Source organism: Agelaius tricolor, unplaced genomic scaffold (genome assembly GCF_023055355.1).
Source record: "Agelaius tricolor isolate 1412-34295 unplaced genomic scaffold, bAgeTri1.0.p SCAF_4, whole genome shotgun sequence".
In the NCBI taxonomy this organism is placed as follows: domain Eukaryota; kingdom Metazoa; phylum Chordata; class Aves; order Passeriformes; family Icteridae; genus Agelaius; species Agelaius tricolor.
In genome coordinates, this window is record NW_027269264.1 from 16,854,603 (window position 1) to 16,882,157 (window position 27,555).

At 39.5% G+C, this 27,555-nt stretch overlaps 2 long non-coding RNA genes across 2 annotated transcripts in view; one reads left to right on the plus strand and one right to left on the minus strand.

Annotated features, from left to right (window-relative positions):
* Window positions 1–27,555, minus strand: part of LOC139588925 (uncharacterized) — an 81,014-nt gene that overhangs the window by 45,675 nt on the left and 7,784 nt on the right. The window lies entirely within an intron of this gene.
* LOC139588924 (uncharacterized) overlaps window positions 1–27,555 on the plus strand; it is a 46,154-nt gene that overhangs the window by 12,614 nt on the left and 5,985 nt on the right. The gene's annotated exons all lie outside the window — the stretch shown is intronic.

Here is a 27,555-nt window from a genome sequence, read left to right on the forward strand (position 1 = left end):
TCCAACCTCCCTCCTCGAGCAGGGCCATTCTAGAGCACATGGCCTGAGGGTTGTGTCCAGACAGTTCTTGAATGTCTTCAGTAAGGAAGACTTCACACCCTCTCTGGGCAAACTATACCAGTGATTGGTCAACTGCACAGTAAAGAAGTTCTTCCCCAAGTTCAGGTGGAGCTTCTCATGCACCAGTTTCTGTCCCTTGTTCTGTTGCTGGGCACCATTGAGAAGAGCCTGGATCCATCCTCCAGCACTTTTCTTTCAGATACTGGCAGATATTGATCAGCTCCCATCTCAGTCATCTCTTCTCAAGGTTGAACAGGCCCAGCTCCCTCAGTCTTTCCTCATAAGAGAGATGCTCCCTAGTCCAATAATTTATCCTCCTGGCCCTGCACTGGACCCCCTCCAGGACCTCCTTGTCTCTCTTGTACTGAGGAGCCCAGAACTGGGCACAGCACTCCAGATGTGCCTCACCAGGGCACAGCAGAGGGTCAGAATCACCTCCCTTGACCTCCTGGCAATGCTCTCCCTAATGCACCCCAGGATGCCATTGGCCTCAGCCCCCAGGGCACACTGCTGGCGCATGGACAGCTTGCTGTCCACCAGGACCCCCAGGTCCTTCTCCACAGAGCTGCTTCCCAGCAGGTCACCCCCAGCCTGTGCTGGTGCCTGGTGTTGTTCCTCCCCAGGTGCAGGACCCTGCATTTACCTTCGTTGAATTTCAGAAGTTTCTTCTCCTCCCATCCCTCCAGCCTGTCAAGGTCCCTCTGAAGGGCTGCACATCCCTCTGGATTATCAGTCACTGCTCCCAGCTCTGTGCCATCAGTGAACTTGCTGAGGAGGCATCTGCCCCTTCATCCAAGTCATTGATGACTAAATAATACTGGGCCCAGTATGGAACCTTGGAGGACACCACTAATGGCATGCCTTCAGCTAGACAATGTGCCACTGATTACAACCCTCTTGAGAACTGCCATTCAGCTGTTTCTCAAGATACATTGTCCATAGAAGTCAATAATCTAAGCCACCCATCTCAATGTACCACATACAGTACCAGGAATTTAAAAAGTCTTGCCAGAAGGTGAATGTCCACTTGCATTAAAGGGTGGTCCTGTAAATTCTTTGTAGAGTGCACTTGTGTGCACTCTAAACACAAAGATAAGAGACTAGAGAATTGGGGTGGGCTGAGCACACAAGATCGTATGATCTATTCAGGGAAATATATCCTCTTTCTTAAAAGTCATTGAAGCTTGAGTTGAAATTAAACATTTACTTCCTGCTAATACCATTTTGCAGATTTTTTTGCATACTTTAGTGAAGAATCAAATATTTTATTACTTACAGAAAGAAATAATTAACAGTCAGAGCATTAAAGGAAAGAATTAAAGCTTTACAAGGCTCAAATTAATCTTTCTCAGTTTTTCTCTTGCATGCTCTAAAAACCAGTCTCTAGAACTAAATTTTTAGCAACTGGGTTTTAGAAATTTCACAGAAGTTCATACAAAACAAGTTAACTTTCTGTAACCATGATAAAGTAGCAATAATTACACTTTAAGTGACTCTTATGATAAATTTCCAGGTGCCTGGAGTAGAAATCTGGGTTACAGCTTCACTGAGCAATGATGTAAGCCATCCGTACACTGCTTTATTCCAGATAAAGTAAATTGCCCTCATCTTACTGAAGTTAAAGGAGCGATCTTGCTTATGGCCATGAGTTTGTTCTGAGCTTGCCTGAACTTTGTCAGTGATATGTTTTTTCTGCATAAACTAGAAGGCTGGTTAAGCTTTTTAATACATTCTTTAATTACTGACTTGCCTTTGCCTTCTCTTCATCTTAATGAAATTTTTTTTAATACTGCCTTTTATATGGCTGGAAAACTAACCTAATCTATTTTGGATATCAGTGAGTTGAAATTTATATGAAACAGTGTGACCTTCATCTTAACCAACTACCTTGAGAAGTTATTGCTACTGTTTTTAAAAGTACATGGCTAACAAGTCGCAGTAGCACAATAGCATGGGGATCAGTTCATTATTAAAGTTATTTATAAAGCTTCTGTGGAAAAATTCCAGAGAACCATGAAGAATATCCTATCAGAACTGAGGAGAAGAGGATTGTTTTCCATATTCTTTGGGTGGATTTTTGTCACTAATGTAGCCTGGGATGCAAAAGCCACCCCATGCCAAGCTCCTGCAAGGTTATCAGATTAAATCAACAGCATATTGGAAAGCAGGTATTCAACTTTACCAGCCTTGCTCTGGGTCACAGTAATAGGCTTGAAATAATGCATATGGAAAATCCTTTTTAGACGTATGTGTGAGGACAAAAATAAGCTTCAGCAGGCTATTATTGGAGACTTCTTAAACAATTTTTTTTATTTGTGGGCCAAATACTGCAGTAATTAAGCAGCAAAATGAAGGAATATGCTTTGCTTTTAGTGGAAATTAACATTGGTTTTCTCCAGGCATTCAATCACTTAGCTCAGTTGTCTTTTTATATTATTCAAATATGATACACATTAGTTAAACATAAGTGGTTGAAGAATCTTGTTGCAGAATGCTCTTGAGAGAGAAGTATGTTATAAACATTTCTACTAATGGAATATTTATGTTAATGTAAATTAACTCCATAAGCGTGGCAAACCCTTTGAAAGGTGAATGTGATGTTCCTGCTGCACAGTGATGCTTTTATTATTTTGTTACTTTTACAGCACAAGGACTGGTATACAAGCTTCTGCTCTAGCCATCAAGGAATTTTCAAATGCAGATTTGGTGACCCTCAAGAATGCAGGCCTGTCACACAATGAAAATATAATGCGGAACCGTGTGATGCTGTAGACAGGAAGGATGTTTTGCAGAAATAATTGAAAGAATTGTGGTCTGAGAAAAAATTCAAAACAAACTGAATCTGTAGGAGAGTAGAGTAAAACAAAGAACTACAGCTAGCAGGTAGCAGATCTACTGAGATTGACAGAGATAGTGATAATTTTGAAGTGATCAGTTGCCAAGAATATTAGGGATAAGAACCTAAGAATGACAAGAAAGACTACAGTGATTGTCATCTCTGTTTCCTGTAACTCAAGATATGAGCATTTCCTTAGAGGTATGAGGTCTGACAAAAGCTGAGGGGATGCAGGGGACTGGTAGCAGACCTTGTCTGGAAAGCATTTCCATTGATATAGCTGAATTCAAGATCCAAACACTTTTCAGGGAGTGGAAGCAATGGTTTTGTAATCTCCTCTGGATAACCTGTCTGCAAAGTCTCAACTTTTGTATTTTCATCTGTATATATACATAAACATATATGCATATGGACGTGCTGCACACCTGAACCCTGCTGTGAGGGAGGGGTTGGGCACAAGAGCTTTAGAGATGGTGGAATGGAAGTAATGGTTGCACCATCCTTTGGAAGATAGTGCAGCAGGCAAGAGAGCCATGGCAGTTTTTATAGTCCCCAGTACTATCCCTCTGCTCTTGTGCGTAAGAAAAAACAGAGGCCCTGGAGTTTAGGGAAGGTCAAAGTCCAGTGAAGTTGTATTCAGGGTCTCTGAGACATGGGGATTTATCCAGCTGCCTTTTTTCAAGTTGACTATCAAAGGTAAGAGCAACCTGCTAAAACCGCTTCGATTCTTCAGAGATATTTTTGCTTGTTTGTTTTTGCTGTATGCAAATTTGTTATTGAATTTTTTTATATTGCACATAGTGCTTTATCAACTGCGTTCTATTAATTCAGGAATGGCAGTGATAAGATCTAGTTCTTTCCAAAGAATTTGGTATGCCAGATCTCCCAAATGGGATCAGATTACAAAGACAGTTCAGCTCCCAGTTAGGCTCTTCAGTGAAGTGGTTAGATTTTTGACAGCACTCAGCATCCAGTGAGTCTGGTGTTCATTTTCAGGAATGGAAGCTGGTGAGCTCTTCTGAAAATGTAACCTTTTGTACTTAAATATTTGTGTGTTTTCTCCCAATCCCATTTTCCATGAAGCTACGTCATATTTTTTGTAATTTTCAGAGTTTTTTCCCTTGCTTAATAAACAAAACTAAATAGTTCTGCAAGAGTCCCACTGCATTTCTGTGCAGTGGGATTTTCATATTTTTGTGATTACTTGTTCATATTTTTGTGATTTTCATTATATTTAAACCCCACGTATTCATAAAGAAGTACACAAAAGAAACCACAAATACCATGATGAGTTATACAGTAGTGATAACTCCAAGTACAAATACTAAATTTAAAATGTAAGTTGTTATTTGTGTAGCCAATTAACATGAATGACTGATGAATCATAGTAAATCCACAAACACATGCTGAACTGGGAGTTTTGCACGTGTAAATCCATTTGCCTTAACGCCTTGTTTCTTGGATAAATATGGCAGTTTTATGTGACTTACAACTTTCCAAGAACTACAGATGACTTTCTTGCAATGGAAATCAGTATGGTGGCCTAACCCACATTCAAGAAAAATCTGGAAGAGAGGAATATTTAAAGATCCTCTCAGTTTCAGGTGTTATGGAAGCTGTTAGCTTCCAATTACTGATGAATACCTGTGAATACTTAAAAAAAAAAAAATGTACATCATATGGCCAGACTGGTACGCTGGTGATGCCAGATAAATCCAAGATACCTCTAAATCATTATCACCAGTGTCATCTTGCTTATCAAATAGTCTCTGTTGTTGCCTTTCCACACTATCTTCACCCTCACAACTCTGCTTCCAGTCTTCATGGTGCACACCATGCCTCTGGCATTGATACTGCACATATGTCAGGTTCTCCCTACACATTGATGCCATTTGTGAGATTCTCATTCCTACACTTCCTAAAGACCTGCTTTCTACACTGTGCTGAAAAGACACTCATTGCTGCATTAAAAGTTCTCAGCAAGAAAAGCCAGTCATGCTTTCTCTTGTTCCGTTCTCCTTCCTCATGTCAGCTGACTTTTATCACATTACCTTTGTTCTCCCTCTATGTGTCAAGTTGACTTCTGCAGTTTGGATGAATAAGTAGCAACTCTTCCTTGCCACTGTAGCATGTCTGGCATGTTCTGGAGCCTTAGTTTTGATATAGATAGTGATTAATAGTTTCAACAATTCATGAACTGCTACTGGTCTGTGTCAGATGTCTTAGTGGTCTCTATTTAAGTCCTACAAATCACTAGCTTGGCAATAAGCATGGTCATCCTGCAAACAAAGTGAAGGTGAGCAACGAGCTGTGACTTCTTTTCTCTAAACTATTTTTTAAGTGTTACCTCATCTTCCCATGCCACCCCCTTCATGTATTCACATACTCATTGCCTTCTTGGTCTGACTCTGAGCTCAGAGTGTCCCAGGGACTGTTCATGCTGGTATTTACTGCTACACACTATTAGCACAGTGTTCCGTAGCTTGTGTCCTTGCAGCGTTCCTGATTGTGATGTTAATGGATTGCTGTTCAGGAAATAATAATGGCAAAGGTGGCATGAGATGGAAAGGCTTGGAAGCATTATGCTGATCTTTTTTCTCTGGAACTGGTGCCTAATCAACAGAAAAGGGTGGGTAGGACAGGGGTCTTCAGTTGCCCCATTCTCAGCTGAGCTCTGTCTGTTTCATGTCTGTTGGAAGGATTTCATTCCCCAGGACAGGCTGTCTGTCTGGCCCCTTTTACAAACACTCAGATCAGTTTCAGCACATGAAAAAAGCAAAGATCTTGTTGCATGGATCTGAGGGAGAGGCAGCAGTGCATACCTCCAGCAGAAAGCTAACCTTTCCTTCCACTGTTCTTCTGCCTTTCCCCCTCCTCGTACTGAGCCCTGCAGAGAGATTAGCGATCAGACTGTAAATTCCCCAAGTACAGAAAGTAGTAAACCTCCCATCCCCTCCCCAAGAGGACTTGTATGCTGACAACAGCCTCATTCAATCTGACACCTGTTTCACTTTAAAACAGGCCCCTATAAATAGAGTGAATGTAACCCTAGGTGGCATTGCAAAATATTATGGAAAATATGGCTTACAACCCTGAGAAAAAGGGGGAGTAGAGAGAGTGGGGGTGGGCAAAAAGACACTATCTACCATAAAAACCTGGCAGCTTCATGCAAGTGCTGTTGCTTTTAATTTAAATGCTCATTTCTTATTCTATTTTCAGATCCTCTCTGGGATTTTAGGAATGTTGAGACGTGCTGGTTATAAAGCTCTAAGTACAAAATGGTCACGGATGGCTGGAATGAGGCATGTTCTAATGGAAACAAATCACTTGTCAGTAAGCAGCCTTCAAACTTTTGAACAAAAGCTCAAAAGGGTCAGGGAAAAGACATTGTTTGTTGATTTAAAATGGCTGGATGCAGGTCATGAGGAAGGCATAGACTTCAATATTGTTGAGGTAACTCTTCAGTTCTGTGAATTTTAAACAAGGTTAAATACTTTGATGGCAACCACAAATGGAATGAGGAACTTACATAAAACAGAAAGCTCACACATTATAGAGTGAAGTGTGCATAATACTAAAATGTAAAGCACGTATACCACTGCAACACAGCCACAGAATGGAGCTCAGCTGTGGGAACTGTATTTAGGTATATAGACATGACTGTGAGGAAGACTGTGCTGTCTCTACTGAAATTTAGAAGGGTGACCAGTATTCCTGTAGGTGCCTGTGATTCATTGATATTTTAGTTAGTTAAAATAGTGTAGCCTAGCCTTATGGCGAGTTGATGATAAATCCAAATCCCAGTTCTGTTTATTCACCTTTCTGTAGGTTTTAACTCTAAGTGAAATTCTTCAATGCAGTAATTAATCTTTTTATATTTGCTTGCAAAACCCATAGGTTCATGACACCTAGAACAACTATAATGAGGGATCAGCTCTTCTTTTTCCTGTGTAATATTTTGTGTTGCTCTGTGAAATGAAAAATGTTAGTGTATAATAAATTGAATAAGGTGAACAAATTACAGTGCTTGTGGAACATCATGTTGAATCTCCTAATTCTACCGTAGCTTGGTTTCATAAGAAAATTATGCTTCTGCAATCTTTCTTTATAATCAGTCTGTCTGTCTGCTATTAGCCCTCGCAAGCAGCTTCTGAGCTTTTTCAGCCTTCAGCTGAATTTGAAGAGTGTTTGCAGTAATTATATTTTGACTAGATTTGTGGAAACTGCTTTCTGTCTAGAAGAAGAGAGGCAGTACCTCTGCAGAAGGGAAGGCAGATAAAGAAATTGTCAGCAGTCGACATGGGGCTCCGTGGAACAGTACACACAGTTATTTGCATAAAGGAACACAGTGAGGACTGATAAGGCAGGTTTGGGCACAGGTGACTGGGAAAAGAGATCTGAAGGGACAAAGGTTTGACCCTCATTAGTAACCAGGTTTCATTTCAGTGTTCATAGAATAATTTCATTTTCATATGGAAAACAGCAGCTGGAGAAAAGGGTATGACTCTGTTGTAGAGTGGTATCTGTTAGCTTCAAAGTGCAGGACAGTCTTTTGGTGTTTCTGAGGTCTACTCTGCTAAGTAAACATTATTCTGCTTTCAAAGGGAATAATCTGAGACACGTTCTTCACAACTTTGCACAAAGGCACCAAATGACTCAGCAGCAACCAGGTACAGCATATAGATGTTTAGGTAGCTTAGAATTGTTAATCATTTAGGTTGGAAAAGACCCTTAAGATCATCAAGCCCAAATATAACCCTAACACTGCTAAGCCCACCAGTAGATCGTACCCCTATGCACCACATCTACACATCTTTTAAATACCTGCAGGGATGGTGGTGATTTAACCACTTCTGGACAGCCACTTCCAACTTTGATAGCCCTTCTGCTGTAGACATTTTTTCCCATATCCAATCCCTCCCCAAACTGAGGTGCAAGTTGAAGCTATTTCCTCTCAACCTGCCACTTAAAATCTATGAAAAAGGCCAACCCCCACCTTGCCACAACCTCCTTTTAGGCAGATGTAGACATAAAGCATAAAGTCTCCCCTGAGTTTCCTTTTCTCCTGGCTAAACAACAGAGCTCTCTCAGCTCACAGGACTTGTGCTCCAGACCCTGCACCAACTCAGTTGTCCTTCTGGACAATCTTCAGCATCTCAATGTTCTTCTTGTAGTGAGTGGTCCAAAACTGAACACAGGAATCAAGGCGTGGCCTCATCAGTGCTGAGTACAAGAGGACAATCACTGCCCTGGTCCAGGCCAATGTGGCCAGCAGCTTACACAAATATTCACCCACCATATGTCTAGTCATGCCAAATATTCTCGTTTCTCAAGGCTCTCAACCTCATCACTGCTCCCCATTCCTGCTTTTTATGTTGCTCTTTGGGCCCTTAAATTTTCATCTGTTACTATTGCAAGAGGAGAGCCTTGCCTGTTCAAGCCCAGCAATCTCTTGCCATCCACAAAAGCTGTTGTATGTATTGCTGTGACAAGGAAAACATCTTCCAAATGCCACTGGTTGCTTTGGTTTTGCCAGAAATGAGGCCATGCTGCTGAAGGAGGATTGCAAAGTAGCCTGCAGAGAGGTCCAGGTGGTATGGACCAAAGCATCTTGCTACCTGAGTTGGCTTTGTTTGAAGTTAATTTGGGTTTGTCCATAGTATCCTGCTCTGTTCACCTGCCTTAGATATGGCAGCTGATAGTTAATGCTTTTTCATACTGCTCTTCTTTACTGACCTATCAATCATGTGAAGGGCACTCTGAGACCATGGGGAGGAGTAATCATGGGAGACACTCCATGTTTTTTCTTCAGATGCTACCCTGCCTGGATGAAAGCTTATCGACAGCTTGGGTTTCTCGGCATTAATAGAGATGGGTTTGCAAACGCCTTATATTTGCATTAGAAATGGCATTACCCTTACCTACAGAGCGCTGCTTCAGTCCTGCTGCTCCACTGAAGCTCTGTGTTAAAGCCCAGCGATCCATTGTAGACTATGCTGGGTCCTGGGGTCAAGGAGGCATGAGGCAAGGACTAGATTTGCTTCCACTACTGTGGTTAATTTGTATATGGGAGTGCAGCAGTACTGGGAAAATGCTAAAGGCTGGGGTGGGAGGGAAGGCAGATGTACTACTGCAAATTGCTGCTGTGCCTCCCAGCAGGACAAGCAGATTTCTCTTTGCCCAAATAAGCATCAGATAGGATAAAACACTTTTAGAAAACTTGAGCCTTGATACTGCATTCATTTCTGGGACAGAATTATGCCTGCTGCTCATGTGAATTGAATTTAACGTACTTGCGCATGCACACACACAGAGTTTTTGGGTTTTATCACATGGCTGCCAAAAATAACACTGAAACATGTAAGTTAAGCATGCTGTTAAAACACAATGGCACTTCATTACTGTTGAGGGCAGCTCAGGTTTCCTTCTGAGCATATCACCAGCAGGCAGTAATGGAGGAGTACAGAGGGCAAATGAAAAGAACAGTGCAACCTCATGGCATTTTATCCTAAATGTCAGGCATGGTCAGCCTTCCCTGGTGAGTTCCCCACTGTATGGATTTAGCATCTTTAGGAATTATCTCTCATGGTGGTCAATTCAACATAGATAAGGTAATATCAAATTGTCTGATTTGATAACCCTTCTGGAGGGTTTTTTATCAAAAATTACAGCTGGCCTTATAAATAATTTCTCTTCAATCAGCAGAGTCTCTCTTTCTTCTGTAACTCTTCCTATCTTATTTTCATAACTTTCTACTTCTCTGACTTTCAATTAACACTTCATTTAGGTTCTTTACTTAGACACTGTAGGTGTAGCCTTTTGAAATTCTTCCCTAATGCACTTTTAGCGCTGTCACTTCAATTAGGAGCACGGTAATGACTAACCTCTGCTCCTGTACCTCTGTTGCTATGTTGCATAATGACTTTTCAGAAGTTCTGAATTAATGCAGGTCAGTTGATAATTTGGGGCTACATGGCAATATGGTGCCTAGGAAAAAATCCGTTTGTAATCTGAAAAATCTTAGGGGAGTGTTGCATAACTTGAGGAGTACATTAGCACATTAACTAGAAGTCTGTAGTGTGAGAATGGGTAAACATGATTACTATCATTAAAAAAAGAAAAAAAAAAAGGCTGTATTTCTTAAGTAGTGTTCTCACCATACAACATCATAGTAGCTCCAGGTAATGATAGATGTTGTGAGGAAACCCTTCTGCTCTGGAGTCCTGTCACCTACTAACACTCATACTACATACTGGCACAGTACAACCTCTGCTCTGAGTTTCCTTGCTAAATGTGCCACGTGTGGTGCTGCTGTAGAAATTCTTGCTGTGCCATTTACTCCATTCTGACCCATTCTAGCCTCTATGCCACCCAGCAGCTGTCAACAGGCAAAGAAAATTTAAATCACATGAGGTCAATAGCGACTTGATTTTTAGGAAGTTGATGGAAGAAAACACAGTGACTAATATCTATAAATTGTGAGTGCATTTTCTGTTTAGAATATAAGGGTGTTTCTGCACTACTAACAAGATACTTTTTTTTTAGCTCATTATGTAATGACAATTCAAGATGAGATCATGATAGCAAGACCACAGCAGTTACCAGGGAGTATCCTGAAGCACTGAGTTGCTGGCATGATGAAGAATGTTGTTATGAAATTGTTTTTAAAAATAATTCTGGAATTCTACCCCACTTTTTGCTTATTTTAAGATTTGTATGCAATGTCTTGAATGTCTATATCCTGAATTATGCTTCTAGTAGATCCCCCCAGCTGGCCTGTCCAGTAACTGTTGGCTAGTAGTATCATGTTTCTGTGTTAAAACTTTAAAAATAATTTAATGATAGCTATGTTTAGTGACATCACATTAGCACCCATATGACTTGACTCTCCCTTGCATTCTGCCTGAAACCATACAACAGCTGCGTTGTGCCCATATATGTCACATCACTTCAGGCACAGTCAAATTTGTAGAAAGAGGGAATTATACTGTCACTGATTACTGCATCCCCCTCAGCTATATAGGCTCTAGATTCACTACACACATGCTTGAGCCTTCTTTAGTCTTCATATACCTTTGAAAAAAAAGCATTAGAAGTTTCCTAAAAGACAGTCTGTACTGATTATATTTAATAATATTATTCCTTTTAGGGTGGAAAAAAGCATTTGGAGACAGAAGATTTCTTCTTAAAATACTGTTAGGCCTTTATTGTCCCTTTAAGTGCTCCAGGGCAATATTAAAAGGTTTTTTCTGTTAAGGAAGAGTAGTGTTTTCAAAATAATAGTAAAGATACTGATCTTCCCACTAGAAAGCTTTTGCACAGAGAACTTCTATTGTTCTGGGACAATTATTTCTGGAAAACCTTGTATCACCTGTCTTCTCTATCTACCTGCTTTGCTATTTTCATGCTGCTGTGATTTGCTATCACTTTGATGCTAGTAATTCTTTTTATAGTAAGATGAAATGCAACGTGGGTACTGGTCAGAATTTGATCTTAGCTACATTGCTGATAATTCAGGGTAGGTTGGCCAAAATCACTGACAGATGCAGAACTGTGAACAGAATTTGTTTGCCTTTTTCTATCAATCAGAGATTTCTTTTTGTCCATTTAAGAATATATTCTTTTCATTTTCCTGTGTAGAGAAATAGTGTTTCTCTTGGCCAACATCATGTTATTTTTCAATCAGTTAAGAAAAACTCTTGCTGCAGATAACAGTGTGATCTCCTGATGTGGGTAGAAGCGAAGCGTACTCTGTGAAAAATTGAGTGTGATACCTCATGTGTCTCTAACTGGCATGTAAGGCTTTATGTTTATATGTCACAGGACAGCTAGTTTAGAGGATGCTGTTGAAAGCTTTACCCTCTCTTTACCATGGGAGAGATAGGAGAACTACTTTGCTCACTCTGGATCCAGTTCAGGTATAAAGCTGTCTTATTGTAGCCTTGAAGTCTGTGTAGCAAAGGTGTCTGAGCAATGTCCGCTCAGGGCCATGTATGATTTAACTGTCCCTGCTGCCTCTCCTTTTGAAGTCCAGGTTACAGAGTGATTTGGTAGGTAAACCTGCCTGTGCTGTCAGTTTCACCCTGGAGAGCATGATTTTTTAAAGTCTGATTTACATCACAGGCGTACTTAAAAAGACTGTCCTGAGGTCTCTGGTGGCAGGTGACAAAACTGAGGTATTAATAAAAAGAAGAGCTGATAATGCAACCTGTGTGATCAATCCTGTGCTGTGGTCTGTGTCCTCAGAGGGATGAGCGGCAGCCAGGCTTCTAAGAAGGCTGTGTAGTCTGCCACAGCTGGCTGCTGGCTACTTTTCCCATCTTGTTATAGAATTCATTCTGGTTAATAATTTGGTTAAAAACTATTTAAGTAGAGCAGCCTGACATAGCTGGTCAGATACAGTATAGTGTCAGGAAGCCAAAAGATGCATTTGCTCCTGGTTTTCTGTCACGTTTTGTACCAGTCGGCGAATTGCCTTTGCCTCCACTCAAACAAAATCCATTGTTAGTCCTGCTTGCTAGGCAGACAAATTGCTTTGAGAAGAGGCCCTATTTCAGGGTGGCTTCTACGATGTCCAGATAGGCCATGGCCAAGGCAGGAACCCCTATTATGTACGGGTATCTGTACCATGTGTCACTATTACAGTGCAAAATGAACCAATGTGCCCTTGGATGATGACTCCCCTGCTCTCTGTGACCTGCAGTAGGTATGCTCATTAAAACCAGCTTTCATAGAAGAAATCAAGTCTTCAGAGGAGAGAGAAGGAGATGAGAGGGACAAGAAAGTTGATGCTGTTGCCTGAGTTAAGAGGATGAAATATGGTGAGATGTGGGATGTGGGGCAGAGCCTGGTTTGAGAGCAAAGGCACAGTGTTTGCAACTGATTTAAAATACAGCAGCAATTCTGTGAAGTGGCTCACATAAAGGTCCCAAATGTTTTGCCTGTCCTACATACCCATGGCAATTTCAATTACAGTTATCTGGGCTGAGCTACCAGGGCTTAGGGATCATCATGTGTGGGGACTTTTCACTCTCCCCAGTTTGTGACTGACCATGAACAGCAGAAGTGATTTCTTCTCTTGCTGGAATTGAACAGTCCATGCCTTTATCCCAAGCCTCATGGGAGAAAATTGGAAAGCAGATAATGAATCTGTTTTTTCTCTTGTTTACTGAATTGTAAAGGTAAAGAAATTCAGCTGCAACTGGAGATAGAATATTGCAAAAATTGTGTTAATGAGAAGAAAATAAGGCTTTTAGGTTTTAGCAAAAAGAAAAGCTGGGCAATTTCATGGGGTCATTTGTTCAGTTGCTTTCAAAAATGTGAAGAACATTCAAGAGAAGGGTGAAGAAAATATGTGAATAACATTAGCACTTTATTTCATAGCTACCTTGTTCTCTTGCTGATCCTTCACTAGAAGTAAAACTTGGGGAACTGATGGAGTTCAGAAAGTAGCAATGAAATCATTAATGGGATGCTATCATTTGCTTTACTAGGAAAGTGGTTGCGGCTGATGTATACAAAGTGCTCTAAAAGGACCCGTTAGCATTATGGATGGAAATGAAATACTAAATAACATGATTAAGATTATTAAATTGCCAGGTAAAACAAAAACTAAGGTATGTCATATATTAGAAGGTAGAGAGGTGAGGATTTAGTCACATTTATTAACTTTAACAGAATCACTTCACTACATACCTTGATTTTTAGAGGCAATGTTTCCAAAAGGTTAGGTTAAAAAAAGATACTTCTAATGCACTGCATAATGGTGATATAGGGCATCAAAGTTAGCATGAGGCACTAGAGAAAAAAGATGTGTCCAAACAAACTGAAGTAGACATTTGAATTCCATAAAGCAAATGGACACTGCTGGCATTTACTCGAATTTGTCAATTCTGGCCCTCTGACTGATACTAAATGAGTAATTTCACACAATAAGAAAATAAGATACTTTAGTTACTTCACTCATTCACCTGATTTGCCTGTGCAGCTGTAGCTACCTTGCCAATTGGCTGAGCAGTGATTCTCGGTAAGTACCACTCAGAGCAGAAACTCTTAAAATATGGCAACATGTGTGAAACAGAGCAAAGGACTGACTTTCTGTAGCTGCACTATCCAGGCAAGTATTGTTTCATGACTTTAGTGGATCACCTACAGACTTCTTCCCTCATATTTGAAGACAGGTTACTTCATGAAATAGGATACTAAGGATTGTGCATGTATCCAAAAGCAACATAAATGCATTGCAGATTGGTTTTGCTGTTTCAGAAACCGTGTTCACATACACAGTCTTGAAAGAAGGTGGGAGCAAAGCCAATGTAGAATTAACCACACTGAATAACATGCACATTTTCAATGAAGTCTTTCATGTATTCTCTGCTTTTCAAAAGTGAACAAGGGCCAAAACCAGCCACATCACTTGGATTTGCTATAATGAACTCCTGCTTCTCTGCAGTCTGAATCTAAGTCACTATCCTACACTTACCACATCATAAGAAACCACTAACCCTAACCATGAGACCAGTACATTCATGTCTCTACAATGTGTTCGTTACACTCACATTAATAAATGAATATAATGTTACAATGCCTGTGCCATTAAACAACACCTGTTCCATACAATGGAAACAAGGCACTCCGTCATTAAATATATTATCTTCTTAACAAAGAACTGCACAACTGTTTGGCTAGAACTGTGAAGCAAATGGTCTATTTACATATGAAAAGAAATTTGTGTACATTTGATGAATGACAGAATAATTGCTATATATGGCAAGGAAAATGGAAGTAAAATATTTTGTATACTCATTACTGTTATTGCAAGTAAGTTGGAAAGGCCTTGATGTAGCTGTGAATGTACCTTTCTTGACCACTTCAGCTAAGCAAAGCTTACACGGGCTGCTGGCAGCATTACAAGAATATGCTTTAATTCTAGGAATCTTACCGGAAGAGGTTGGGTACAATGTGTTCAAATCATCCCCTACAAACACACACAAAATGGGTTTTATGCACTTGATTTCACAGCTCTCAGATATGGGTCTTCCACCACTGCACTTAGAAGTCTGGTCTGGATTTAAATAAATTCCTGAGTGTGATAATTTTTTTCCTTTTTATTTAGTGAACATTCTTCTTTTTTCTTGTTATTCTCACTATACCTTTTAAAGCACTTACAATTGGCCCAAGATAAGCAACCCCAGCCCAAATCTCTGTGGTAGCAGTGGCAGAGCACCCCAAACTGGGTTCTATACCTCCATCAACAAGCTGCAGGGTAGGGAAAGAGATGTGATCAAAGGCTTTTAGACAAGATGCTAGATAAAGACAAGGGAAAATTATAATTTTCTACTTCAGTCACCTCCGCTACACACACATGCATGTACATACACAAATGGGAGGAGACTTTTCATTGCAAATTTCCCTTGAAATTGCTGCTGTCAGCAGTTATTTGGAGCTAAATACTAGGCGCAAGAGTAAAGATGCTATTCTTGCTGCATTCCAAATCTTACTGACCTGCTAGGAGGGGAAAATGGCAGCTTTGGTGCAATGCATCAGTGAAAAGGTGAGAAGTAGCAGGTGAAGAGAAGGACCTACATGGCTGGGGAAGAACAGTAGGTTCTTGATTTAGGAATATCCATGTTTAGAAGTGTTGATCTGATAGGCAGAAATACGAAACCCTCACAGCAGAAACTGATGGCAGTGAGAATCATATCTGGCAAATATAGAGTACTTTTGAGTACTGAGAATTTGAGCTGGCAACTCCACTGGCCACACAAATTAGCTTACAGTATAGACAAATTTAACTTTTTTCTCACTGAAACTCATCTTTTTGTGCATCTAAAAATGCTACTAATAACACCACACTTTTAGTAAATGTATTCAGGCTTATTTAAAGGGAAAATGAAAACCAAAACAGGAAACAATGTGAACATATTATGATGTAGAAGCCAGAAAAAAGCCCGAGAAAAAGAAAAATTCTCTTTTGCTTGTAGGGTTTGAAAAGCATGCAGCAAATGACACCTGAGATCTCATGCTGAATGAGTAGGACAAACATAAATATTGAGTAACTGCCCATTCACTGAAAAAAGGCAAGGTTCCAGCAGAATATCTGACCATGTTTTATATTCACTTGTCTATAGTTATGAAGTGTATAACTGAACTTGGCCATGGGAATTGAGCTTGGAGAGCATGGTGGGGGGGGCTCAATTAAGAGGCAGAGAAAAACCTTAATCCTGTTGCTTAATTTACACAGGTTCAAGGGCTTGATTTTGTGAGCCTAATTATTCTTTTCACAGTTTTCTTCTCCAGTGCAGTTCATGGGTATGGAAAACAACATGAACACTTTCTGAAAGACAGCTGGCACAGCTGGTTCCTCAGCACACATGATCACAAACCAAACCTCATACTGTCAGCTTAATCTTTGCTTTGGCTTGTTTATATTAGTAACCCATCAAAATGTGTCAGCGTATACCAACCTCTTCTTCCATAAACACTTTTTCCCTCTCGTAGCTGTTTTTTATATGCGCAGCATACTGCAAGCTGCATAAATATCAAGCTCCTTGTGGTACATAAGCATACCCAGGAAATAGTGATTGCCTGGCAAAGCATTTTAGGCTGGTAACTTGGGAACTCTGTAATGAGATCTTGCACAATGTTTGTTCACTCGTAGAAGATCAGAACGTTCCTTGCCAAACCCTCAACCTTTAAGTGGAAATAGGACATATTGCCCTTCCAAGAAGATACAGATAGGATGGTACAACTCTTCTGACATGGGCAGAGGCAAAGAGACTTAAAAGAAGCAGGTATTTTCATCTAATAAGATGTGTAACCACAATTTTCCTCTTCTTACTGACTCTTACCAGGAGTGCATTGTGTTTTGGAACATTTGTGCACTTGTGTTTTGGAACATTTGTGCATTTGTGTTTTGGAACATAATGCATAGCAACCATGTGTGGTAAAGCAAGAAGACCTACCACTATTAGAGCTTTCATACCTGTTGAAAAGAACTACAGCTCATAATAATGTGATCTGATCTATTTTCAGTTCTTCACATTATTTTAACAAAGTACAGTTTCTCACAATCACAATGACACATTTGATATTTAAAAACATAGCATTTTATCAAAACTAGGAATTGTAGTATACCAGACAAATGCCCTAAATATGAGAAACTACTGTACTGCCTTTTTTTTTTCTGGTGTTTTATTTCTATCTCCATTTATCTTTTCAAGAATATTGACAGTGGATAAAGCTGGTAATAGAACAAAAGAAAAGGGCTGCTATTCTTCCTTCTTAGATTATCCCAAAATTCTGATCATCACATGATTTGTTGAAGCAAGTGATCCTAGGAGAAGAAACAGGCAAAAGAAAGATTTTTTTGAAACAACAATAAAAAAAGTAATTTTTTGGACTGTTAAATGATAAATTGGCCCATTGGATTTTTCAGAAGTGTCTCAGGTCCATTTGGAACAATCAAGTTTTAGTATGTGGTCATGGATTAAGTAATGTTACATTGCGTTGAGATTAGTATCAGACTCGATATACTATGTAAACTAAACTCCCACTGTCATTTATGTGTGCTTGTCACTGTCAAGAATAATACTAATTTGAAAGAAGGAAATATTCAGTAAGTGGTTTAACTTTAAATGAGATCCACTGCCAGAAAAAGTTACCAGGATAATACAGTTTCTCCTGAAAATGTTATTCTTCTTTTCTACTCTCAGTTAAACAAACTTTGTGGACCTAGTGAAAATACGTGGTTTTATTCAGTGGAAAAAGGGTTGGGTATTTTGTTTAACAATAGAAAACATTGTGTTTATTTCTTTAGATCAATGCAGAGATGCAGTATCACAAAGCAAGCAAACTCTTGTTGCTTTCTGGCATCTTTGGGCAGTTTTGCCTTAAGCAGACAGTTATTAGGTGATGAGGTAACTGTTAGTAAAAAAATGAACAGAAAGGATGTTAATCCTAAAATATGCCAAGGAAGCCAGCTAGAGCACAGAAGAGGCATTTTTGTCCTACTTCTACTTAGGCCAGTCAAAACTGAAATCCCAAGATTTACATAGTGCAATATCAGATATGCTCAATGCATAGCATGGTCATAGTGCAGTAAGACAGCAGATGTTATGACAGACAGCCTTCAGCTGAGGTTGTCAGAAATTTATATGGCATCAAAGCATCCCCATCTCACCAGATGTCCTACTCCATGAGCCAGATAGGCACCTACAAGCTGGCTCCCTGGCTGGCTTTTTCTCTGGGGCCCCAAGTGAAAGACAAAGCTGATTAGCTTGAGATCCAAGCAGAATAGAGTACTAAGCAGAACTGATAAATTAAACTCATTTACATTCTTCCTCTAAAGATCCTTTCTTGAAAAGAAAAAGTTTCAGATGTGTTGTCTACTCCAGACATATTATTACACATCCCCCCCTTCTTCCCCCCCACCCCAGTTTAGGCTTTCTGTTGAAGAAGAGGTATGTAGCTGGAAAAAGTTAGATCTAGACTTTGAATTACAGTGCATAATGTTGCTTTCGCAAGCAATAAAGACCAGGCACACCAAATTTGGAATGGAAACGACAGCGTGTTTCAACCTCTTACGACTCTTACCCAGCAACAGCCCACTTACAAGGCTGGCAGAAAAGAACACAGAGGATGACTGCTTTAGAGCAGCATGCACGTGTCTGTCATTTGTAGAAAGTTATGTGTCTTATGTGGCATTGTCATGTACTATATTTTTCAGTCTTTCTCCCCTGTCATTTTTTTACTTGAAAAGGCAGATGACTATTTACTTTATTTTTTACATTGGATGGATGTAGGTAGTTTCTTTTCCCTTCCTGTTTCTCAAGGTTATTTAAATGAGATTCTAGTGATTTTAACAGACATGAGAGATGTGATATTGAAGTCCCTGACAATGAGGTCCTGCGTTAGCTTCATTTGTGAAATGATGACACAACAGTGTTTTACACAGGCTGCAGCCAGCCAACCTTCTGAACAGGTCAAGGGCAGGTTCTATGCATTTGAAATTAATTCAGTTTTTCTTGTTTATTTTCTTTTGAACTCTCTTCTAAAGCTGTTTCATGGTTTTGATGCTAATGATGATAATGATGGCACTATTTGTATTACCCTGATACCACAAGCATGTCTTGGTAGGGCATATGTTGTACTCTAGCAATTAAAATGCCAGTTGCTAATGACCAAAGATAGCCTAGTGCACTAGCTAGTACTTTTAAAAGTATGTGTTAATTAGATTAATGAGATCATTTATCAAATGTAACCACAAATAAAATTCATAAAAATATAAGAGTTTCCTTAGCCCCCCCCCCACCCCGTACTTATGCACAGATGCGTACTTTTGTACTCATACAGTCCCTAGTGATGTGATTCTTCCAGAGGGCACAGTGGTGGGATAATTGCTTAGATATCCATTTTCAGTTCCAGTAAAAGACAGTCTGTCTCTTAAAGGGTGGCAAGTAAACAGCTTTGAAAGATTTTTATCTACATTTTTAAAAAATAATTTATTAGGTTTTTCAACTAAGGAATTAAAAATCCTGACTGTTTTAATGCCAGCTTAAAAAGGGCTAGGAAAGCTGCAAATAGTATGTGCTGTAAATCTGTGCCATGGCAGAAACAATCAGAAGAGTAAAGAGTAATGATTAAACATTTAATCAGAAGCATTATACTTTGTTGTGTTCTCATTGTAGCTGCAGGAAAAGATGCTGTAACAGATCTTTAAATAGAAAACCTGAGGCTAAATTCTACTTCATCCATCAAAAGCAGCTGCTAGGAGATGACCTAATTTTAGTGGCTTATCAATTCCTTAGTGCTTGTTGGTTGATGTAACTTTGATCCTCTGATGCTAGATGACTTTTGTGCTGAATATAGCTAGAATTTAATGTGAATCTTTTGGATGGCTGCCCAGCCAAGCTGCATAATCCAAACAAAGAGAGCGAGCAGTACATGATTCAAGCTACTCACGTGTACAATAATACAAATATATGTATCCTGATTCCTTTGGGCAATCAGCTCCATGTCACCAAGCACATATTTCAAACACAATGTCCTTGTGGGGTTTTTTGGTCTGATTTTTTTTTGTTTCCATTTTTGTAGTTTTTTTCCCAAACAATGCTCTGCTTTTCATTGGAGAAACAACACAAGATGCAGTGAGACTCAGCTGCTGCCAAGAAATAATGATAGAGTCAATAATTGCAGGACGTTTTTAATGAATGTTTTCCAAGCAAATCATTGCCATTTCAAAGGGCTGTTATTTCTATTTATGTAGAGATTAGCCTACACGTTATCAAGGAAAGGGAATAGTGATTTTTTTTAATCATTAGTTTTTGTAGCATTTTTAACTCTTTTTTTTTTTAATAACAGAGAATATCTTTGTCTTTCTTTCTAGCTTACTCTTTATCTGGACTTGTGTTCCTTTTCCTTTCTCTCCTTCTCTTTTTGGCTCTTCACTAAAACCATCTGTGACACACATGCAAGTTGATGGGTGTGTGAGCAATGCTTCACACATATTTACTTGCCCTACTTGGCATTATTTGCTAGTCATTAAAGATTATGCAGGAGTTTTTCATGTCCTGTTTTTTTATTCTCTTAGAAAATTAAGATAGGAATAAGAGTGTGTCAGGCTACTGGACAGATTTTTTTTCCTTTTTTTTCTTTTATTTCTTGGAGAGACTGTGTCTAGAGTTTAGACTGGGGAGGATTTAGACTGGGAGGATTAGACTGGAAGGATTTCTGGGTTTTCTTCCTGGCACTGACAATCATGCATTGTGTGAGCTTGAGCCAGTCACTTAGGGCCTGTTTTTCACACTCCAGTTGAAATAAATGGAAACTGCATGTGCTCAGCACCTCTGCAAACCAGGTCATTTATCTCTTCTCCTTTCATTTATGCACTGATAAATATAACAATCTTTGCCTTTGCATATGCAAACTTGATAGAAGGATACAAATATGGGCAGTTAAACATGCAAATCCCTCATTTTGATGCACAACCATCCATTTCATACAACCAGGGATTTCTACATTTGCCTTGGGTCCTTTTTGAAAAAATGGACCATAAATAAAAAAATCTATACAGACTTGTCAAGGAGGCACAACTGAAATCAATATATTTCTGTAGCTTCTTTTCTGTACTTTCACTTCTGTTAAAAATACTATTAGCTAAAATAATCATTTCAGCCTACTTTATTACTGGATTAAACCACGTTGTCAATGTGCAAATGCCTTGGGCATTACATGCTAATTGTAGGTTATTACACAAGACTCAGTGTTAGCTGTTTGACACAGTTTGGGATTCTTAGGTGGGCTTAATTATCATTTCATAGTACCTGCATTTCTTCAGTGACAGTAAGGATGTCCAGAGTGCTATGCAGCAACTCAAGATTGCCCAGTGAAATGCCTGTAGTGTCTCAGTATGCCCTCTGCACATATAGGGCCAAATCTGGTATAAAAAGCAGGAGAAAGTTTGTAATAAGCAGTCAGATTGACATCCGTTTTCACTCTGCCTACCACCACTCAAAAAAAAAAAAAAGTAATAAGGACAAATTTCTTCAGTGGAAATTAGCATGTTCATTTAAATGCTACCGTTCCTGATATACAAATGTCAGTGGCTCATGGCCCCTGGCTTCTGTGTCCTGCTTATGCAGAAACTTGATGGAAGTCAGAAGCACTGAGGTCTTTCTTGAGTCACAAGGTATTGTCCTCCAGCTTCAATGCAATTCTGCTGTTTTAAAATGATCGAATTTTGGTGAACATAGCATTTTCAAAAATATAATATAATATAATATATTTTTTCCACAGCTTTGTTGTGGAAAAAAGTTTAAATGCTTATGCTTTGCCCAAGATCTCACAAAGATACCAGAGCATAACAAGGACATCCTAGCTGGGGATGGGCTTCAAATCTGGATCCTGCTTTGCAGGGACAATTCTCCTGTCTATACAGCCTTGTTAGCCACTTTCCCTGGAACCCCACAATGCTCCCTTTGTCATGGGATGGACAAGCCCATCACCCAGCTGAAAGGCAGATGGATACTCATATATCCTAGAGGAAGCCTTTTGCCCAAGGTATTGTGCGTTCACGTCTCTGGTGCCGGCATTGGCCACAGGCTGGGGAAATGCTTGGATTTTCCTTGCAGAAAGTACACACCTCTAGCAACGGCATAGGAGGATACAAAGAGTGCATGCAACCCTCAGCTTCATTTCAGGCTTCAGGAATTGTCCTGGCCAAAACACTGGCCATGCTTGTGGCAGAACAAAGCTGAGTGCACAGTTTTTGGTTACTGCCCCACCCTTCTGCATGTGCCACTCAGCTTCCCAGACTGAACCTGATAATTACAGAGTTGTGTGTAACCATGAGTTCACCAGGAGTCTTCAGTGAAATTGGGCCAGTTTAAACACCTATGACCCAATTTTGTTCTCACTGGACTGCAGAGATTATTAACGTCAATGGAAATAATCTTAGATGCTGTATAAGTGTCAGAGAACAAACAGCTGCTGTCTCTAGAAAGGAACTAGAGTGTATTTTGAGTATGGGGCTGGCAGCCAGGCATTCCAGACTCTTCATGCTGGCCTTAGGCAGATTCTGTATTCTCGCTGCCTCGCCATCCCCATGTAGCACAGACAGAATTGCTTTGCCTTCCTTCATTGTGGATGTGTGTGAAGATTAAATAAATCACCTGAAAATCACAAGCATTAAAGTCGTATTTCTTTATACAAAATTCAGTAGCCTCTTGCTTCTAATCAGTCTCCTGGCTTCTGATGTTTTGGTTAAAAATTCGTACTGGTAGTATGTTTTTTGTTGCATTTATGTCCCTGTACTTCATTGAGGAGTTTGTGGTCCTTGTTAGTAACTAAGAAAGCTCCTACCTCATGTTCTAAAGATTAATTTAATACTTCATGGCAGTGAGTCAATATTGCAAAATGCTGGGCTTTACAACTGTCAGGACTATGTGAGCTGTTTGGGTTAATAGTGAAAGTGCCCTCCTTGCAGGGTGAGCTGCTAAGCAGCCTCCCCAACTGGCCCGATTGCCTGGTTTACAGAGGAAGCCAGCTGAGGCAAGGATGGGCTGAGAACCCAGATGCATCTCATTGACCTGGATGTGGCAGCTGTACTGTTCCACCTCTTCTACCTGTACATAGCCCACATTCTGGATATCTCTGGATGTGGGTTACCCTATCTGCTGAATATCCCTGTGCATTTTTCAACCCACTTGCTAAGTTTGTGAATACAATGCAAATGAGGCTGCAGAACTGTATATTACCTGGGTGAAAACAGGCTTTTAGATCCAGGAGTGTCATAGTTACAAGACCAGATGCGATCAAACGTGTGAAATGATCCCGAAATGTTCTTAGGAGGCCAACTTGTTCTACCAGCATGCTTGAACTTTTACATTTCAGCAGTGTGAAAGCCAGTTTAGACATGAATACCTTATTATAGAGACATCATCACTGAGTGTTACTAAATGATCACAAATGAGCAGTCAGCAATTTGAAAGCACTCAAATTCTCAAATGTTTATTTAATGGAATTGATATCCTAACTAATGCTTGCTACAGGTCAAGTGAAAAAATGCAGATACAAAATCAAACAATAAAAATACATACCAAATTCTACCCGGCTTTTAGATTTTATGCTTATTTTCACTTTACCCATAAAGTGCCATTTACAAAAGCTCATCTTTATAAATGCTTGTGCTTTGTACCACTGTAGTTGCTGTGGTGTGCTGAAAACTGAGTTTCCCCATCCAAAATACTATTTATTATTGCAATCAGACATTTGTGCATGGAACAGCAGCATAAAATACCAATCTGTCTTTCCAGAAGTGAACAGAGACTTTAGGGCATTTCAGCACCTTCTGAGGAAAAGACATATTCAAGAACTATCTGGACACAATCCTGTGCCACATGTTCTAGGATGGCCCTTCTTGAGCAGGGAAGTAGCACTGTGGTCCTTTCTGACCTGACCCATTCTGTGACTCTCTGATGCGTGAATAAAGTACCAAGCACCGATCACAAGTGTGCAGTCCCTGTGCTAGTAGTCCATAAAGTTCCACCTGTCTAACTAAGTGTTTGGGAAATAATTGAGTAAAAAAATTTTGTTTGGTAGTCAAAAAGGGGACTCCAAGAAACACCTGAACTGCAACATGTGAAACCCATGACACTGGAAATACAGTGTTGGTGATGATCTTGACTTAACTGGAACTTAAGAGGCAAGTAATTTCATGGCTTTTGCTGTAAATGGTGTAAAAACCATCATCACCACTGCTTTGGGCCAAAAACCTAGAAGCCTGTTGTTCTTCCTGCTGCAATGGGGTGAAAACAAGAAGGGGCAAGTGTGCCTGACAAGAGCCAAAAGAGCTCTGGAGGCACCTGACTGAGGCTGTGAGACCTGTGGACAGGCACATCAAAGTTCTGCCTCAGTTTGTTCTTCAAAATAGCTCTGCATGATAACCATGTGTGAACATGGTTAACCTTGTGATAACAGGGAGTGAGCCCAGGTCTTCTTAGGTAATGCACCAGTTTCCTTACCTTTGTCTGATGTTCCAAGGCACAGAAGAAACTGGGAATGAAGAAATCTGTGAATCTGCCATAGCCAGTGTGATTCAGACAACTGTGAATTTTTCTGCTGTCCTGGTGATATGCTATGTAAAAAACTCCTAAAATTAACAGTGCTGGAATTACGAGGGTTGTAACAGGTAGTTATCAGGTATAGGTTTTCAAAATTAATTTCTTTAATTTAGGTTTTTATTTTCTTGCCACTTAAGAAAATTCAGGACACAAGACCTGTGTTATTTAAGAATGCTCAGTGTCTTTTTTGGAAGGAAGACCCAGACTGTGCTACATTACCATCAATGGAAATGTGAGTTTGGAGCCTAATTCTTTTGCAGCAGGGGAGATTAGAGAATATTGTGAATATCATTTCAGTATATATACTGCATTTCCCAAGGGTATCTCATCAACAACAACTTCAAAAGTTACTTTTATGCCACTTCCACTCAGCTGACAAGAACACTTGACATTTTGAGAAGGTTTAGAATAGAAAACATTAGCAGTTCGTGTTGATCATGCAACTCATTGGCAAAAACACTACTGTTTAAATATCATGTTCAGTCATCGCTGGATTGCAATCTAATGAGCGTAAAAGATGAGTACTTCTCAAAAGTGACTTGTTTTGTAACTTTTACGGTTACAAACTTGCAAAATGAAAACTGTGGACTTTTATTTCCACCCAAATAGTACTTTCAAGGTCAGTGTCCTTTTGTGCCTTGGAAACACATTCCAAAGAGCTGTTAATAAATAGTCAGGATACTGTACTTTTTTGCTCAGTGAAGTCTCAATAGGAATTTTCATTATTATGAGCAGGATGAGTAATCTTGCTAATGGTATAGTGACCAAGTGTGTTCTAGCTTGTCTTTGAGCACTTCTAGCTTTACAGATGTATTCAGCCCATTTCAAGGAGTAGCATTCCAGGTGAGTCCCAAATAAAAGGAGATGTCCTTTGTCCTCTGTCCAATGTCCTCTGCCTTCCAACTGACATAATCACTGCATGACTTTTCCTCCAATTGAACCAACTAGTGTTTAAAATTCACTTTGGCATGGATCAAGGAGTGGGATTGTTGATATCTTTAACTTACTTGTTTATTTAACTTCCCAGTACATAATAATTTGTATAAAAATGACCTTCCCCTAAATATATCTGAGTGGCTATGTTATATTATACTAATGACTGCAACATGCAGAAAGCCAAAACAAGTACTTTGCCAGTATCAACAGAAATTATGAAAATACAGTTTGCAGCAATGTATGAATTATTGCTGCCAGCTTGCAGCTCCCAAGTTAACTCCTGATGAAGTTATAAATTGTGACAATGAGTGCTGTTTCTATCTTGAGTAACAGTGTGGCCCAATTTCTGCTGTCATAAATGGAGACTAAATCCATTACAATTGGGTGGTTCTATTTCTGTCCAACTAAACTCAGAGTTATCCTTTCAACAATCAAATAACGATGGTGTGAGTTGGACACAGAACTACACAGTAATTTCTTTCGTGTGGTTTCAGCCAGTTCACGTACAGAGGTGGAAGATAACTCAGTGACTCAGTCTGGGAGTTAACTTTCACTAGGATGTGCAGTTCAGATCTTTGTTCACTAGCAAGGTGACAAAAGAAATCTAATTTCAAGCTCCATTGGAAATTGAGGGGAAGCAAACAATATCTGAGAGATAGAAAGCAAGGAAAGGATAGCGTAAAAATTAATGAGAGATATAAGGGGTGGGGAGAGGAATGGAATTGTTTATCTGAATCCTCCCTAAATGTCTTCAGAGACTTCATTCCAGGCCATACTAGTTTTAGCTTCTTAAAAACACATCCTCCCTCTTGTTTTAAATAGGAGTAGGCTAGAATTAGAAGCACTTACCCAAGCCATCCAAGCTTTAACTTTCAGGGCTCAGAAAAAATGGGACCTGGAACTGAAACAGCTTTGGTTTGGCTTTTGCAAAGACCAAACCACCCCTTCCCTTTTCCCCTATATTTAGGCTAAAGCCTTAATCAGAGAACTAGCAGTGAATGTATAAAAACAGCACACACCAGGAGAACAAAGTACTAAACACTAAAAGAACAACTGCAATTCATCTGCTTCACTCTATGCAATGCGGACTTATGGGCTACTGAAAAGATAGTAGAACTGTTTCCACCCAGAAGTAATTATGAGAGGAAGCAGGACCTTTTGGGGCTGTATTGATGTAGTAGCAAGGTTGTCTCCACAGACTTCCACTGATGTTACATCCCAAATCCATCTGTGATAGATAGCTTACATCTTGGTTGAGGATATCTGAAAGTCTGAAACATTTTAAAGTATGGTATGTGTACCCTGTTTTACTTCATCACTTTTGCTTCTTTGCAGGAGTAATCTTCACTCTGTGTGTTTATAGAAAGCTTGTGCTTCAGGTTAGAAAACAAGAATTGCTTTCATTGTTGGACTTCTTCCAAGCTCCATCATTAATTATAAATATATCTTCAAATCTTTTTTACACAATCTTTTGTTTGGAAACTTCACTATTTAAAGACCTGTAGCATCACAGTTGGCCAAAGGCCGTATTATCTGAGGGGAAAGAGTATCCAGGATAAAATGCTTTTCTTCTTTTTCCCCTTGTACAGTAATGCCTCATTACTGTTGTTATTTGCAAAAAGGATGATTTTTCTATTATCAGCATATCTCTTTACTACACTGTCAACATAATAGCTATTAAAAGAAATAAATTTTAAACATGTTTTGCTACAGAGGAGTTGAATTAACTCCCTGTCAACCTCTAGAATCTTTGGGACTTTTTAAAGTTATTTCCCAAGACTTTTAAAAAAGTTTCTAGAGCACAGAAAGCTTGCCTATTCTAATCACAATGAAAGCATTTTTAAATTAATATATTCCTTCTGAAGATACATCCACTAACAAAAAATCATGTGGAAAAAATTAAAGATATCTAAGAAAAATCCTAGGCAATCCTAGTGCATTTGTCATGAGATAAGTCTCCATTTTATGAGCATTCCACTGATCCTTTTCAGTCCTTTCATCTTCTTTTCTGTGTGTTTTGTTAGAGAATAGTTGCAAACTATTTGTCTTTTCCAGGTAGAATATGGAAGGCGTGTTGCACCTATCCCTGAAGTGTCTTGGCCA